Raw genomic sequence first — 16,969 nt, 5'->3', positions numbered from 1 at the left:
CCTTACAGGGTTAAAAAGAAAGATTCCTACTTTCATTGCTACCTGCTTGCTGGCTAGCCAGCTAGCCAGCCCTGTGGGCCTTGCTGCTGCAGCCAAAAAACAAAAGGTGGTGCTGCTGCTGCTGCTTCTGCTGCTTCTGCTTGTGTCTGGCCGCTGTTGGAGCGTCCAGGCACAGGACTTCTGCTGCTGCTGACTAAATGGCCTCCTTAATTGGATCATTTGAGTAGCCAGCACACCTGTGCAGGTAGGGCATGACATGATAGGCAGCTGCCTTGATAGCGGGTGGGTGCTGAATGTTCCTAATTGACAAAATAAGATTAATGCTTATGAAGAAATATAAAATCTCATCCCTTCCCCAATATCGCGCCACACCCCTACCCCTTAATTCCCTGGTTGAACTTGATGGACATATGTCTTTTTTCGACCGTACTAACTATGTAACTATGTAACATAACATGGGGGGGGGGGGGGGGGGGTCTCCTGGCTGTTCACACAGGTGTGTCATTGCTGTACATTGACCATGCATTGCTTCTGTGGTATTGCAAAGGCAAAGACAAATGCTTCCAGCCATCCATTGCACTAATGGATTGGTCATCAGCTGGCTGTCTATGTCCCGCATCAATATAGACCAAAGTACAGAGGGTTAGGCTATGCTATTGTGCACCTACCTGATGCATCAGAAGGTGCGAGGCCCTTGCTAAATTCTGTGCACAGACTTTGAGATCTATACTTTAGACTGTATCTAAACCTGCTCCAACATGGACTGACATTCTGGCCTACTTTCAGCCGATGCGACTTGTCTGTCGCTGAACAGTCGCTTTTTATGTATTCAGCACCTATGTATAATGTTGTAAAAATGCTCTAGAAGCTAAAGTCGCAGAAATGTCACACATATTTGGCCTGCAACTTTCTGTGCGACAAATTCAGACAGGAAAAATCAGTATAAATCCTTAGAAAATTATCCCCCAGTGTCTCCATCTGCTGGCGGTATTGAATAAGCATTGCTGCACTGATGGGGTATGCATTAGACGAAAAAAAAGAAGAAAAAGAAGAATAATACGCCCAGAAAAGAGGCGAAAAGGAGAAAAACGTAAAAAAACTTGAAAAAAAAGTAAGAGGAAGAGAAGGGAAAAAAAGGTGGAAATGGGTTTAAAAGTGATTTCGGCGGAGAAATATATATATATATATATATATATATATATATATATATATATACGCGCACACACACACATATATATAAACGTATTCTCCGTTGAGATATTGCAGCCGCTGCTGTGTCCAGGCCCAGGAGCCTTAGCACTGTGCTGTGATGTCACTCAATACCACTGACATCACTAGGTGTAAACAACATCTCTCCTTTGCTGTGTATGTGACTATGGAGCTGTTTGGTGATGTCGTCTATTATGGCCTTCATAGAAGCAACAGGAGATTGTTGCATCCATCTAGAACCCTCAGAACTACAGTGCTATGATGTCACTCACTTCCACAGGCCTTGCAGAGTGTAAACAACAACAACCCAGCTTTGTTGTGTATGTAACCATAGGGATTTGTGATGTCACCTAGAACCTTCACAGCAGCGACAGCTTTATGAGGAGCATCAGCACTGCTCTGCCTGAGCAGAACCATCACCGCCATAGGTTGTCAAATAACCCGGATTTAACCCACACAGGTAAGTCCAATGGGGTGCAGGCATGTCCTCTATGCTTACAGCTTCCCGTGGGTGTTGGTTTGATACCGTTTGGGGACAGCCAAGGAGGCATCTGCAGGCAACAAAGGTAGGTGTGTGCTTGTGTGTGTGTTTCCTATGCAGATCCTAAGCCCAGTGTCACATGCAAGTAGGAGGAGTAAGAAGGGTTCCTGGCAAATCCGGGTTATGGATTGCATTTAAAAAGGCCCCGTGGGAGTGCAATGGGCCCCTGTCTTGCTGCTTAGCAATAATGGTATGGGTTTAGGTTCTGCTGTGTGTACTGGTGGTTGACTGCCCCCCAGCCCAGAGTGTGCATGGAAAATTGTCTGGCAGCCTCCCTGACAGCAAGCAGTGATAGTGCCCATGAAGGGGACCTTGTTGGGCCCGCCCCTTTCACGGTTATCGCTTCTCGGCCTTTTGGCTAAGATCAAGTGTATTAATACAGGAGATCTGGTCAGAAGGTACTCGGGTACCCCTCTCCTCGGCCTTGTGGGATCGCCCAGGTTTATTGCCTGGGCTTCACCCACTTGTTGCTATTGGGGAGAGGGCCTAGTCCCAGGGTAACGAGTAGCGATCGCCTCTCAAGACCTTCGGGTGGAGAGAGGTTAGAACCATGGATGATGATCCGGATCCAGGTTCTGTGCCGGCATACGCAAGGATCAAAAACACCGTGAGAGTCATTCTCACGGATGATACCAAAAGGGCGGACGATTTGAAATTCGTAGTAGAGGACGTGCTCGGAGGAGTTTTCGGAATACAGAAGGGCGAGATATTGGCAATCCAGGACTACCCGAAGCGTAAAATTTTTGATGTGACGTTCACACAAAATGGCATCCACAGAGATTTTGTTACCAGAGCTGCTGCGAGTAAAGACAAAAAGCTTCAGGGTGTCCGGATTATTGAGCACGTTCTAGACGATATTAAGCTGGTGGTAGTAAAGATGTATTCCCCTTTCGCCAACCTACACGATGTTGAGTTGTTTTTACAAGTCTATTTTAGTAAGGTTGAGTGCAGAGGAAAAATCATGAACAGCTGTGGCATCTGGACATCTAAGTGGAGATTTCAGGTTACATGCAAAAAAGATGACAGATTGCCAGGGGGAATACAACTACCACCAGCTCGTTTTAAAATAAATAATATGTGTGGCGACCTCTTTTATGCGGGGATGCCAAGCTACTGCAGGAAGTGTCACAGATATGGACACACAAAAGAAAACTGTGAAAGTACATGCAAAAAATGTGGTAGCACACAGCACGAGACAGAAAAATGCACAAGAGGAGGGAGGTGCAATTTCTGTCAACAATTCGGTCACCTTTTCTCCTCTTGTCCCCACAGACATAGGACGGAGCAGCAGTGGCAACCCTGGAGGCAGCAAGGACAGCAACCGGGACACCAGCCGAGGCAAGCAGAGCCAGTGATTACCCCCCCACAAGAGGTAAGCAGTGAGATGGAGAAGGAGAAAGACCCCCCTCAGGCAAAAGGAGGGGACCCTAAAGAGCAGAGGATGGCCAAAAAACGTGCAAGTGGTGGAAAAACTGGCCCCCAGGAGCATGCTGGGTTAAGAGAGGAGCGGACGGCGGCCGAATCCGCTCCTCAGCAACCTCTGGCTCAGGGTCCCCCTGAGAGCGATGATCCGGGTGGAGAGGTGAAGGTTAAAAGGCGGAGGGGCTCCAGAAGACTCTATTCGGAGGCGGTCCAGGGGGAGCCGATGGAAGTACCTGCGGATGCAGGGAACCCAAGTGACGTTCCTCCACAGGTCCCCATAGGGGATACCCCCCCTCCTCCCTGCCAGGAGGAGGTTTCAGGGGTGACCGTCTCTGAGGTACCAGAGACGGAACTAAGTGAACACCCGACCCCTATGGAGGGGCAAGAGGTGGAAGAACCCAATGAGTCTGGAGCCCTGATTGCCAGGATGCCCGAGAACAACTATGCCTCAATCATGATGGAGGAGGGGGGTCGGCTGAGTGATGGTGCCTCCTCTCCTGCTTCCTCTATGCGTACAGTTGAGTCAGATTTTGGGGGGTATGAGGCTTCGGAGGGGGAATCAGAGGTGTAAGACGTTTTCTTGTACATTCCCATGGCTGAGTTGTCCGGTCTGTCCTTGAACGTGAGAAGTGTGAGCGCCAGAGTAAGAAGGGTTGCCCTATTTAATTACTTGTCGGTTTTTGCTGCTTCCGTCCTTTTCCTGCAGGAATGTGGCATCCCGCACAGATTAAATTATAAAGAATATGAAGATGATTGGGTGCACGGTCCATCAGTCTGGTCTGGATCAAATGAGTCCAGATCAGCAGGGGTCGCCATACTTTTTAAAGGGAACGTTTTAATTGAGAGTTTTAACGAAATTTTACCAGGCAGAATTTTATTGGTCAACGCTTTTATTAATGGTATTAAATGGCAGTTTTTAAATTTTTATGGTTCTCCTGATAAGAATGAAAGAATAAAAATGTTGGAGATTTTACCCCTTTTTATTAACAATTCTAGTCCCAGTGGCGTTGCTAGGGTTGGTGTCACCCGGTGCGGTAGAAAATGGTGTCACCCCCATACCTCCCCCCTCCCCCCAGTAAGTTTTTAGCCTGTTGTGACAGACACCACTGTTGTAGCGCATTGTGAGAAATTCCAGTATAATAATCAGATATACCAGTTGCCACAGAATAGGAAAGTGTTAAAGAAGTTTTCACCATTGAAATATACAGCTCCCAGAATTACTTAAAGGGGTATTCCACTGGAAAACATTTACTTTTATATCAACTGGTGCCAGAAAGTTAAGCAGATTTTTTAATTACTTCTATTTAAAAGCTTAATACTTACAGTACTTATAAGCTGGTGTATGCTCCACAGGAAGTTGTGTAGTTCTTTCCAGTCTGACCACAGTGCTATTTGCTGACACCTCTGTCCATGTCAGGAACTGTCCAGAGCAGGATAGGTTTGCTATGGGGATTTGCTCCTACTATGGACAGTTCTTGACATGGACAGAGGTGTCAGCACAGAGCACTGTGGTCAGACAGAAAATAAATTAAAAAAGAAAATAACTTCCTGTGAATCGCTTATACAGCAGCTAATAAGTACTGGAAGGATTAAGATTTTTAAATAGAAGTAATTTACAAATCTGTTTAACTTTGTAGCACCAGCTGATTAAAACATTTTTTTTCCAGTAGATTACCCCTTTGAGCAGTGGTGAGGTTATGCTGGGAGTTGTAGTTTCACTGACCTAACTGTAGAACGGACAAGTGACTACAGGACACAGAGAGGAGAATGTACAATGATATCAGTGACTACCGGTGACGTCTTCTCTATAGTCTTTCCTTATCTAATTCAGATGGTACATACCGCCAGGACTTGTTCCAGCTAAAATTTCTCTCTGCAGAATGTGACGCCCAGACGTCTCCTCACTATGTCAGCGCATTCTCATCCTCTATATGAAAACAATTATTATTATAAACCTGCCAGACACTGTATCCTCTAAATATAATACTACTATACACTATACTCTTTGATTATAAACCTTCCATACACCATACCCACTGAATATAAAGCTACCACACACTGTACATTCTGAATATTATACCAACACATACTGTACACTCTGAATATAAATCTGCCACATACTGTACCCCTGAATATAATACTATCACATACTGTACCCCTGAATATAATACTATCACATACTGTACCCTCTGAATATAAATCTGCCACATACTGTACCCCTGAATATAATACTATCACATACTGTACCCTCTGAATATAAATCTGCCACATACTGTACCCCTGAATATAATACTATCACATACTGTACACTCTGAATATAAATCTGCCACATACTGTACCCCTGCATATAATACCGCCATACACTGTACCATCTGAATATAATACTACCACACACTGTACATTCTGAATATAATACCAACACATACTGTACCCTCTGAATATAAATCTGCCACATACTGTACCCCTGAATATAATACCGCCACACACTATACCCTCTGAATATAATACTACCACAAACTGCGCCCTCTGAATATAATACTACCACAAACTGCGCCCTCTGAAAATAAATCTGCCACATACTGTACCCTCTGTATATAAATCTGCCACATACTGTACCCTCTGAATATAAATCTGCCACATACTGTACCCCTGAATATAAATCTGCCACATACTGTACCCTCTGAATATAATACTACCACCCACTGCACCCTCTGAATATAATACTTAGAGATGAGCAAACTACAGTAAATTCAACTCGTCACAAACTTCTCTGCTCGGCAGTTGATGACTTTTCCTGCATAAATTAGTTCAGCTTTCAGGTGCTCCCGTGGGCTGGAAAAGGTGGATATTGTCCTAGGAGACTCTTTCCTAGGAATGTATCCACCTTTTTCAGCCCACCGGAGCACCTGAAGGCTGAACTAATTTACGCAGGATAAGTCATCAACTGCCGAGCCGAGAAGTTCGTGACGAATCGAATTTACTGTAAGTTCGCTCATCTCTAATAATACTACCACAAACTGCGCCCTCTGAATATAATACTACCACAAACTGCGCCCTCTGAATATAACGTTGCCATACAGTGCACCCTCTGAATATAATACTACCACCCACTGCGCCCTCTGAATATAACGTTGCCATACAGTGCACCGTCTGAATATAATACCACAACCAAAGTAACACCCCTCAACATCCGTTAGCTGATGCTATTACCACGGGAGGGGGGTATTGGTGGTGTTGCTAGTGGATGATGGGGGTGCTACTACTGGGGAGGTGTTGCTGGAGGATGATGAGGGTGCTACTGGCCATCCCCCCTGGCAGTATCACCCCCATCATCCATCGGCAGGATCATCCTCCTGGCAGGAGCACCTCCATCATCCACCATCAGGATATGTTGATGGAGGTGCTGCTGGGGGGGGGGGGGGGTTGCTGGTGGATGATGAGGGTGCTACTGCCAGGGGGGGAGCATTAGGTAGGCAGCAGTGCCCCCACATTAGGTAGGTCGCAGTTTCCCCACATTAGGTAGCAATTTCCCCACATTAGGTAGCACAGATTCCCCACATTAGGTAGCAATTTCCCCACATTAGCTAGCACAGATTCCCCACATAAGGTAGTATAGACTCCCCACATTTGGTAGCACAGATTCCCCACATTAGGTAGCATAGACTCCCCACATTTGGTAGCACAGATTCCCCACATTAGGTAGCAATTTCCCCACATTAGCTAGCACAGATTCCCCACATAAGGTAGCATAGACTCCCCACATTTGGTAGCACAGATTCCCCACATTAGGTAGCATAGACTCCCCACATTTGGTAGCACAGATTCCCCACATTAGGTAGCATAGACTCCCCACATTTGGTAGTAGTTTCCCCACATTAGGCCGCAGGTCCCCTTGCAGGTTCCCCACAATGGGTCAGAGTTTCCCCACAATAGATCGCTGGTTATACCCCCTCCCCCCCCCCCCCCCCCCCCACACACACACACACACACACAAAAAAAAAAAACACATACAACACAGAGAGACAAACACACACACACACAGTCAGAGAGACACACACACACACAGAGTCACACAGTCACACACACACAGAGTCGCACAAACACACACACACAGAGTCGCACAAACACACACACACAGAGTCGCACAAACACACACACACAGAGTCACACACACACACTCAGAGAGTCACACAAACACACACAGTCACACAAACACACACAGTCACACACAAGCATAGATAGAGACAGAGAGACAGACATAAAAACTCACCCATCCAGCGCAGCGCTCCTTCTCACCGGGCGCCGTGCGAGTGACGTAACTCCTGCGTCCTCCCGTGCGGCCATGCGGTGTGACGTCAGGCCGGCGCAGACGTGGGAGCGGAGGACGGGCACAGTACTGGTGAAGGTGAGGGGGGGTGTGATGACGGTCGGGCGCACAGTGAAGGTGAAAGAGGGGGTTTGCTGACGGACGGGCGCACCGCACACACAGCGGGGGGGGGGGGGGGGTGCTGACGGATGCGAGGCCGGTCGGGCACAGATGAGGGGGGTGTCTGTGTAGCTGGGGAGGGGAGGGGTGCTGCGGAGCGTCTTGGTGTCACCCCATTGGGTTGGTGTCACCCGGTGCGGGCCGCACCCCCCGCACCCGGGTCGCAACGCCACTGTCTAGTCCTCTTGTTTTATCAGGTGATTTTAATTGTATTTTAAGGGGAGAACGCCGTTTTTCGAACGCAGTGAGTAGGAACTATGATAAGACGTCTTTTATGTTAAAAAACTTGATTTTAGATTTTAATCTCACTGATGTTTTTAAAAAATGTAATTTTAACGTACCAGAGGAAGACGGTGTTACCTGGAGCAATGCAAGCTGTAGCTCCAGGATAGATTTTATTTTTTGTTCTTATCAAGTACTGCCTTTTAACTGTGATCTTTTTACCAATGTTTTTTCTGACCATAAATTATTGTATTTTAAAGTTAAAAGTGATTTTAAAAAGAGAACTGGTAGGAATGCCTGGAAGTTAAACGTGTCCCTTTTAGAAGATCCGCAGGTTTTATCAGATTTTATCACCTTTTACAAGGAATGCAGACGAGTAAAAGACCCCAACACTCCCACCAGTATCTGGTGGGAAAAAATGAAACTAAAAATAAAAGAATTTTTTATCCGTGTTGGGGTTAGGAAAGCTAAAGAAAAACGTGAATTTTATAATATCCTAAATACTCGTCTGCAAACCCTGTACAAATTCAGAGCACATGGGATGGAGGTGGAGAAGGAGGTACATGATCTTAAAAAAGAAATAACTAAGTGCCTGGAGCAGAAAGGAAAAGAAATTATCTTTAGGTCTCGAATACAGCATCTTGAGGAAAACGAGACCTGCTCCAGGTATTTTTTTAAGAAAATACATGAAAATAGAAGGTTAATAGAAAACATTGAAGGAGTGAATGATGTACAGGGTATTTTAAAAAAGGTGCAAGAGTTTTATGCGGATCTTTTTAATGTAAAACACATTGATGAATGTTTTATGAATGACTCGTTAAAGGAGATCACCAATTTTTTAGATCCTGTCTCACAGTCTTTTTTATTGCAGAATATTTCAGAGCAGGAGATTTTAGAGACCGTCAAGAGTTTTAAAACAGGTAAAGTGCCTGGGCCGGATGGTATACCCATTGAATTTTATGTTACTTTTTATGGTATTTTAAAAGAAGATTTGTTCTCCCTTTTTACGGAAGTCTTTAAGTCTAAAATCCTCCAGGCTCATGGAAGAAGGGTGATGTCTCCCTGCTATTCAAAAAGGGAGACCGGTCGGAACTCAAAAACTGGAGACCAATCACCCTTCTGAACTGCGACTATAAAATAATGGCGAAACTGTGTGCTAACCGCTTAAAGAACGTAATCCATAAAATAATTCATACAAACCAAGTCTGTGGGGTGCCTGGGAGGAGTTTATGGGAGAACCTAAACCTTTTAAAGGATGTAATTAGCGACACCAAATTAAGAAAAGGAAAGATGGCGGTTTTATCCATAGATTTTGAAAAAGCTTTCGACAGGGTGTCACATTTTTATCTTTTTAAGGTTTTAGAGAAAATGGGTATACCTGATGGCTTTTTATTGTCTCTTAGAGCTTTTTATGATAACTGTACTAGTAAAATTTTAGTAAATGGTTTTAAGACACAGGGCGTGATTTTAAATTCCGGAGTGAAGCAGGGGTGTCCCTTGTCCCCACTACCTCTTCATTTGCGCAATAGAGCCTCTTTTATGTACAATACGAAAGGATAAGCAGATCCATGGAGTCCCCCTGCCAGGAGGAGGGGGACTAGAGGCCGAAGGTAGTGGGGTACATGGACAATGTTGCAGTGTTTTGCAGGGACACCCCATCGCTTCAGAAGACGCTAAAACAGATTCAATATTTTAATTGTGCCTCCGGTTTTAAAGTCAATTTTAACAAAAGTAACATTTTAAACATAGGCGGAATGCCTTTGTATGATGTGCCCGTCCCTGTGTCTGAGTCGGTGCAGATTTTAGGTGTCTCCTTTGACGAGTCTAATAATGGTTTTAATAGCTGGGACTTGTGGCTCAAAAAATAAATAAGAAAATATGTATGTGGAACATGCGAGAACTTACAATGGAAGGGAAGGTTTTAATTACAAAAATGGTGCTTTTACCTATTTTATTGTATTTAAGTCTGGTTTTCCCACCCCCCGAAATGGTTCTAAAGAAAATAACAAAAGCTTGTTTTACTTTCTTTTGGAGTTCTAAGAGCGAAAAATTAAAGAGACAAATTGTGATAAAACCGAACTCCAGGGGCGGTAAGGATTTTCCAGGATTTTAAAGCTTTCCTTTTAATAAAGGTTTTTAGCATGTGTTTTACTACTGTTTTTAAAGATAGCTACTGGTCTTATTTTGTTCGTTTTAATACTGGTTATTTTATGCGGAGGAACGGCTGGTTTTCTACAGTTTTAAGTTGCCCTTATTCTTTGAATTTACCCCCCTCAATACATGATTTTAGGAAAAATTTTAAACTTATATAATTTTAAAGGTAAAAAGTGTTCAGGATCTGTGCAATAGCAAAAAACTACTAAAGGAAATAAAAGAAACCAGTACCGTGACTCCCATCAAAAATTTTAACGAACAGAAGTGTATACAGATTTGGAAGATGTTGAGTATTAATTATCTTTTTAATTCACAGAAGGACCTGGCCTGGAGCTGCGCACACGAGTGTCTTCCATGCCGGGCATTCCAGCACCGAAGAGGATTATCCAACTCTGCAACCTGCCCGAGGGAGGGATGCCGACAAGAGGAGACCGTGCACCATCTAATATGGACTTGTTTTTACTCGCAGAAAATATGGACAAAGATACTCCCTCTGGTAAAAAGGATAACTGGACTAAAAGACTTAAATATTGCAGTGGTTTTTTTATGGTTGCCTGGAATGCCCAACACGGACTCAAGAGACTATTGCATGGAAGATCATAAACTGTGTGAAGGCAGCTCTGTGGAAGGCCAGGAATATTTTATTGTTCAAGCATGAGGTTTTATCTGTGAAGGACATTTTATCTATCTGTTTTTATGAAATGTACCAGTACTATCTTTTAGACAAGAAGAGATTTTCCGCTTTTATCTAGAAAATGGTTTTTAAAAGAATGGAATTCTATCTTGTAAAGCCACCAAGTGCCCATTTTATGTTTTAATATGTTGTAAATATGTTATTTATATGTAACTGTATTTATTGACATATTTGCACAACTTTGTTACATTATTAATTTTTAATAAAGTTGCCCCCGTAAGGGTAGTCAAGTTAAAAAAAAAAAAAAATCTGTTCTTATCAGTTTAATATCTGATACGTTCCCCTATCTGGGGACCATATATTAAATGGATTTTTGAGAACGGGGGCCGATTTCGAAGCTTGCTTCCGTCGCCCTATGCATTGACCCGATATGGCAGTATCTTCGGGTACAGTGCACCACCCCCTTACAGGGTTAAAAAGAAAGATTCCTACTTTCATTGCTACCTGCTTGCTGGCTAGCCAGCTAGCCAGCCCTGTGGGCCTTGCTGCTGCAGCCAAAAAACAAAAGGTGGTGCTGCTGCTGCTGCTTCTGCTGCTTCTGCTTGTGTCTGGCCGCTGTTGGAGTGTCCAGGCACAGGACTTCTGCTGCTGCTGACTAAATGGCCTCCTTAATTGGATCATTTGAGTAGCCAGCACACCTGTGCAGGTAGGCATGACATGATAGGCAGCTGCCTTGATAGCGGGTGGGTGCTGAATGTTCCTAATTGACAAAATAAGATTAATGCTTATGAAGAAATATAAAATCTCATCCCTTCCCCAATATCGCGCCACACCCCCTACCCCTTAATTCCCTGGTTGAACTTGATGGACATATGTCTTTTTTCGACCGTACTAACTATGTAACTATGTAACATAACATGGGGGGGGGGGGGGGGGGTCTCCTGGCTGTTCACACAGGTGTGTCATTGCTGTACATTGACCATGCATTGCTTCTGTGGTATTGCAAAGGCAAAGACAAATGCTTCCAGCCATCCATTGCACTAATGGATTGGTCATCAGCTGGCTGTCTATGTCCCGCATCAATATAGACCAAAGTACAGAGGGTTAGGCTATGCTATTGTGCACCTACCTGATGCATCAGAAGGTGCGAGGCCCTTGCTAAATTCTGTGCACAGACTTTGAGATCTATACTTTAGACTGTATCTAAACCTGCTCCAACATGGACTGACATTCTGGCCTACTTTCAGCCGATGCGACTTGTCTGTCGCTGAACAGTCGCTTTTTATGTATTCAGCACCTATGTATAATGTTGTAAAAATGCTCTAGAAGCTAAAGTCGCAGAAATGTCACACATATTTGGCCTGCAACTTTCTGTGCGACAAATTCAGACAGGAAAAATCAGTATAAATCCTTAGAAAATTATCCCCCAGTGTCTCCATCTGCTGGCGGTATTGAATAAGCATTGCTGCACTGATGGGGTATGCATTAGACGAAAAAAAAAGAAGAAAAAGAAGAATAATACGCCCAGAAAAGAGGCGAAAAGGAGAAAAAACGTAAAAAAACGTGAAAAAAAAGTAAGAGGAAGAGAAGGGAAAAAAAGGTGGAAATGGGTTTAAAAGTGATTTCGGCGGAGAAAATATATATATATATATATATATATATATATATATATATATATACGCGCACACACACACATATTATATAAACGTATTCTCCGTTGAGATATTGCAGCCGCTGCTGTGTCCAGGCCCAGGAGCCTTAGCACTGTGCTGTGATGTCACTCAATACCACTGACATCACTAGGTGTAAACAACATCTCTCCTTTGCTGTGTATGTGACTATGGAGCTGTTTGGTGATGTCGTCTATTATGGCCTTCATAGAAGCAACAGGAGATTGTTGCATCCATCTAGAACCTCTCAGAACTACAGTGCTATGATGTCACTCACTTCCACAGGCCTTGCAGAGTGTAAACAACAACAACCCAGCTTTGTTGTGTATGTAACCATAGGGATTTGTGATGTCACCTAGAACCTTCACAGCAGCGACAGCTTTATGAGGAGCATCAGCACTGCTCTGCCTGAGCAGAACCATCACCGCCATAGGTTGTCAAATAACCGGATTTAACCCACACAGGTAAGTCCAATGGGGTGCAGGCATGTCTCTATGCTTACAGCTTCCCGTGGGTGTTGGTTTGATACCGTTTGGGGACAGCCAAGGAGGCATCTGCAGGCAACAAAGGTAGGTGTGTGCTTGTGTGTGTGTTTCCTATGCAGATCCTAAGCCCAGTGTCACATGCAAGTAGGAGGAGTAAGAAGGGTTCCTGGCAAATCCGGGTTATGGATTGCATTTAAAAAGGCCCCGTGGGAGTGCAATGGGCCCCTGTCTTGCTGCTTAGCAATAATGGTATGGGTTTAGGTTCTGCTGTGTGTACTGGTGGTTGACTGCCCCCCAGCCCAGAGTGTGCATGAGAAATTGTCTGGCAGCCTCCCTGACAGCAAGCAGTGATAGTGCCCATGAAGGGGACCTTGTTGGGCCCGCCCCTTTCACGGTTATCGCTTCTCGGCCTTTTGGCTAAGATCAAGTGTAGTATCTGTTCTTATCAGTTTAATATCTGATACGTCCCCTATCTGGGGACCATATATTAAATGGATTTTTGAGAACGGGGGCCGATTTCGAAGCTTGCTTCCGTCCGCCCTATGCATTGACCCGATATGGCAGTATCTTCGGGTACAGTGCACCACCCCCTTACAGGGTTAAAAAGAAAGATTCCTACTTTCATTGCTACCTGCTTGCTGGCTAGCCAGCTAGCCAGCCCTGTGGCCTTGCTGCTGCAGCCAAAAAACAAAAGGTTGGTGCTGCTGCTGCTGCTTCTGCTGCTTCTGCTTGTGTCTGGCCGCTGTTGGAGCGTCCAGGCACAGGACTTCTGCTGCTGCTGACTAAATGGCCTCCTTAATTGGATCATTTGAGTAGCCAGCACACCTGTGCAGGTAGGGCATGACATGATAGGCAGCTGCCTTGATAGCGGGTGGGTGCTGAATGTTCCTAATTGACAAAATAAGATTAATGCTTATGAAGAAATATAAAATCTCATCCCTTCCCCAATATCGCGCCACACCCCTACCCCTTAATTCCCTGGTTGAACTTGATGGACATATGTCTTTTTTCGACCGTACTAACTATGTAACTATGTAACATAACATGGGGGGGGGGGGGGGTCTCCTGGCTGTTCACACAGGTGTGTCATTGCTGTACATTGACCATGCATTGCTTCTGTGGTATTGCAAAGGCAAAGACAAATGCTTCCAGCCATCCATTGCACTAATGATTGGTCATCAGCTGGCTGTCTATGTCCCGCATCAATATAGACCAAAGTACAGAGGGTTAGGCTATGCTATTGTGCACCTACCTGATGCATCAGAAGGTGCGAGGGCCCTTGCTAAATTCTGTGCACAGACTTTGAGATCTATACTTTAGACTGTATCTAAACCTGCTCCAACATGGACTGACATTCTGGCCTACTTTCAGCCGATGCGACTTGTCTGTCGCTGAACAGTCGCTTTTTATGTATTCAGCACCTATGTATAATGTTGTAAAAATGCTCTAGAAGCTAAAGTCGCAGAAATGTCACACATATTTGGCCTGCAACTTTCTGTGCGACAAATTCAGACAGGAAAAATCAGTATAAATCCTTAGAAAATTATCCCCCAGTGTCTCCATCTGCTGGCGGTATTGAATAAGCATTGCTGCACTGATGGGGTATGCATTAGACGAAAAAAAAGAAGAAAAAGAAGAATAATACGCCCCAGAAAAGAGGCGAAAAGGAGAAAAACGTAAAAAAACGTGAAAAAAAAGTAAGAGGAAGAGAAGGGAAAAAAAGGTGGAAATGGGTTTAAAAGTGATTTCGGCGGAGAAAAAAAAAAAATATATATATATATATATATATATATATATATATATATATATATATACGCGCACACACACACATATATATAAACGTATTCTCCGTTGAGATATTGCAGCCGCTGCTGTGTCCAGGCCCAGGAGCCTTAGCACTGTGCTGTGATGTCACTCAATACCACTGACATCACTAGGTGTAAACAACATCTCTCCTTTGCTGTGTATGTGACTATGGAGCTGTTTGGTGATGTCGTCTATTATGGCCTTCATAGAAGCAACAGGAGATTGTTGCATCCATCTAGAACCCTCAGAACTACAGTGCTATGATGTCACTCACTTCCACAGGCCTTGCAGAGTGTAAACAACAACAACCCAGCTTTGTTGTGTATGTAACCATAGGGATTTGTGATGTCACCTAGAACCTTCACAGCAGCGACAGCTTTATGAGGAGCATCAGCACTGCTCTGCCTGAGCAGAACCATCACCGCCATAGGTTGTCAAATAACCCGGATTTAACCCACACAGGTAAGTCCAATGGGGTGCAGGCATGTCATCTATGCTTACAGCTTCCCGTGGGTGTTGGTTTGATACCGTTTGGGGACAGCCAAGGAGGCATCTGCAGGCAACAAAGGTAGGTGTGTGCTTGTGTGTGTGTTTCCTATGCAGATCCTAAGCCCAGTGTCACATGCAAGTAGGAGGAGTAAGAAGGGTTCCTGGCAAATCCGGGTTATGGATTGCATTTAAAAAGGCCCCGTGGGAGTGCAATGGGCCCCTGTCTTGCTGCTTAGCAATAATGGTATGGGTTTAGGTTCTGCTGTGTGTACTGGTGGTTGACTGCCCCCCAGCCCAGAGTGTGCATGGAAAATTGTCTGGCAGCCTCCCTGACAGCAAGCAGTGATAGTGCCCATGAAGGGGACCTTGTTGGGCCCGCCCCTTTCACGGTTATCGCTTCTCGGCCTTTTGGCTAAGATCAAGTGTAGTATCTGTTCTTATCAGTTTAATATCTGATACGTCCCCTATCTGGGGACCATATATTAAATGGATTTTTGAGAACGGGGGCCGATTTCGAAGCTTGCTTCCGTCGCCCTATGCATTGACCCGATATGGCAGTATCTTCGGGTACAGTGCACCACCCCCTTACAGGGTTAAAAAGAAAGATTCCTACTTTCATTGCTACCTGCTTGCTGGCTAGCCAGCTAGCCAGCCCTGTGGGCCTTGCTGCTGCAGCCAAAAAACAAAAGGTGGTGCTGCTGCTGCTGCTTCTGCTGCTTCTGCTTGTGTCTGGCCGCTGTTGGAGCGTCCAGGCACAGGACTTCTGCTGCTGCTGACTAAATGGCCTCCTTAATTGGATCATTTGAGTAGCCAGCACACCTGTGCAGGTAGGGCATGACATGATAGGCAGCTGCCTTGATAGCGGGTGGGTGCTGAATGTTCCTAATTGACAAAATAAGATTAATGCTTATGAAGAAATATAAAATCTCATCCCTTCCCCAATATCGCGCCACACCCCTACCCCTTAATTCCCTGGTTGAACTTGATGGACATATGTCTTTTTTCGACCGTACTAACTATGTAACTATGTAACATAACATGGGGGGGGGGGGGGGGTCTCCTGGCTGTTCACACAGGTGTGTCATTGCTGTACATTGACCATGCATTGCTTCTGTGGTATTGCAAAGGCAAAGACAAATGCTTCCAGCCATCCATTGCACTAATGGATTGGTCATCAGCTGGCTGTCTATGTCCCGCATCAATATAGACCAAAGTACAGAGGGTTAGGCTATGCTATTGTGCACCTACCTGATGCATCAGAAGGTGCGAGGCCCTTGCTAAATTCTGTGCACAGACTTTGAGATCTATACTTTAGACTGTATCTAAACCTGCTCCAACATGGACTGACATTCTGGCCTACTTTCAGCCGATGTGACTTGTCTGTCGCTGAACAGTCGCTTTTTATGTATTCAGCACCTATGTATAATGTTGTAAAAATGCTCTAGAAGCTAAAGTCGCAGAAATGTCACACATATTTGGCCTGCAACTTTCTGTGCGACAAATTCAGACAGGAAAAATCAGTATAAATCCTTAGAAAATTATCCCCCAGTGTCTCCATCTGCTGGCGGTATTGAATAAGCATTGCTGCACTGATGGGGTATGCATTAGACGAAAAAAAAGAAGAAAAAGAAGAATAATACGCCCAGAAAAGAGGCGAAAAGGAGAAAAACGTAAAAAAACTTGAAAAAAAAGTAAGAGGAAGAGAAGGGAAAAAAAGGTGGAAATGGGTTTAAAAGTGATTTCGGCGGAGAAATATATATATATATATATATATATATATATATATATATATATATATATACGCGCACACACACACATATATATAAACGTATTCTCCGTTGAGATATTGCA

The 16,969-nt window shown here is 44.5% G+C and overlaps 2 non-coding genes and 1 pseudogene across 2 annotated transcripts; all 3 read left to right on the top strand.

The window, feature by feature from the left end:
• The first annotated feature begins 10,919 nt into the window (after positions 1-10,919).
• LOC130305850 (U2 spliceosomal RNA) lies at positions 10,920-11,130 on the top strand (annotated as a pseudogene).
• A 2,090-nt stretch (positions 11,131-13,220) lies between these two features.
• On the top strand, positions 13,221-13,412 carry LOC130305809 (U2 spliceosomal RNA). The gene has a single exon (XR_008855242.1). It is a non-coding gene; the product is annotated as a U2 spliceosomal RNA (small nuclear RNA).
• A 2,098-nt stretch (positions 13,413-15,510) lies between these two features.
• Positions 15,511-15,701, top strand: LOC130305817 (U2 spliceosomal RNA). The gene has a single exon (XR_008855249.1). It is a non-coding gene; the product is annotated as a U2 spliceosomal RNA (small nuclear RNA).
• The last annotated feature ends 1,268 nt before the right edge of the window (positions 15,702-16,969 follow it).

Source organism: Hyla sarda, unplaced genomic scaffold (genome assembly GCF_029499605.1).
Source record: "Hyla sarda isolate aHylSar1 unplaced genomic scaffold, aHylSar1.hap1 scaffold_1333, whole genome shotgun sequence".
Lineage (NCBI taxonomy): Eukaryota > Metazoa > Chordata > Amphibia > Anura > Hylidae > Hyla > Hyla sarda.
This window is presented reverse-complemented; position numbering and strand designations above follow the sequence as displayed.